The sequence below is a fragment of the Peromyscus eremicus genome, chromosome 13 (genome assembly GCF_949786415.1).
Source record: "Peromyscus eremicus chromosome 13, PerEre_H2_v1, whole genome shotgun sequence".
Classification (NCBI taxonomy): domain Eukaryota; kingdom Metazoa; phylum Chordata; class Mammalia; order Rodentia; family Cricetidae; genus Peromyscus; species Peromyscus eremicus.
The window spans coordinates 39,084,632-39,086,159 of record NC_081429.1 but is presented as its reverse complement, the minus strand read 5'-3'; positions in this window follow the sequence as shown (position 1 = coordinate 39,086,159).

Below are 1,528 nucleotides of genomic sequence, written 5' to 3'. Positions count from 1 at the left end.
ACCGTCAGGCTGGCTTAACGTGTTTCCAGCTTCTCCCCTCTTCTCTGAGAACAAGCCACCCACCTGGTCACTGCTCCTGGTCTCACCTGTCCCATTTCTGCCTCAGCCACGGTTCTCCCCAACCTTTCTCTCTTTTCTAGAAAAGTTCTTATAGTCTGCCGCCAGCGGCTCTCCGCCGCTTCCTGCGTGAAGTTCCCACCTCTGTCACCATTGGCTCTGCCCTGGGGAAGAGGAAACCATTTTAATGGGGCTGCAAACCATTTTAATGGGGCTGCAAAGTGAGCAGGCCCTCTCACCCTTCCGAACTCAAGGAACAGTTAGTTATTGAGCCCCCTCTAGCTCTCTCCTGGCAGGATCTCCCTGGTGCCAGACTTTTCACAGAGGTTGACTCTTCAAGGGCACCGGGGGTGGGGTGGGGCCTTCAGACTGGCTCAGCTGTGCTGCACATTTGAATCACCCAGAGAGCTCCAGGGCCTCTCAACAGGTACGTCCCAGGCCCAGCTGTTTAAATCAGAGCAAAGGAGCCGGCCGAAGTCATGTTTAAGGATTCCCCCAGCTGGCCAGCGTGGAGGCTCACGCTTGTACTTCCCGGTACTCAGGAGGCTGATGCGAGAGGATTACAAGTTCAAGGCCATCCTGGGCTACAGGATCAGACCGTAACTCAAAAAATTCAACCAGTCAACCAGCCAATCAAACAAAAAGGATCCTGGATAGTATTGGTAGTCAACTTGATAGACTCTAGAATCTTCTGGGAGATGGAGGATTATCTTGATTATATTAATTGATATGGGAAGAGCCATGTTTACTGTGGGTGGGCATTGAATCCTGGATTGTATAGAAAGGAGAAAGCAAGCTGAGCATGCGTTCATTTCTCTGTTTCCTGACTATGGATGTGATGGGACCAGTTGCTTCAAGTTCCTGTTGCTTTGATCTCCCTGCCATGACTATACCCTTGAACTGTGTGCTGAAATGATCCCTTTCTCCTTGAGACGCTTTTGTTAGGGTATTTTATTATGGTAACAAGAAAGTATCTAAGACATCCTCAGCTGGTTCCATGTACAGCCACTTTCGGGAATCACTGTAATATTTTCTATGCACTTTTGGCAACAAACAGCTGTGTGTCTAGAATTGGTTGGCATCTGAGTTGGTGGATTAAATAAAGATTTTTCTCTCTTCAGTGTGGATAGGCATCATCTAACTCATTGAGAGCTTAGATAGAAGAATGTGGTGATTACATCATCAGAAGAAAAAGGTCAGGGAGGGATGGGGAATTGGAACTGCAATTCACATGTTCTCTTAACTTTGGATGTCAGGATTCTTCTTCACAGGCCCTTAGAAAGCACACCACTGGGTTACTTGGTTCTCCAGCTTGCAGATAACAGAGCATGGGACTTCCTGCCCTCCATCAGTATGTCAGTCCCCGATTTCTGCAATGAATCTCTTCATATTAGTAAGTGAATCCCTGACTTAGAATGAATGGCTCACCCTGTAATTTTTCAACTCTACAACGCTGTGAAAGCATGCTTAT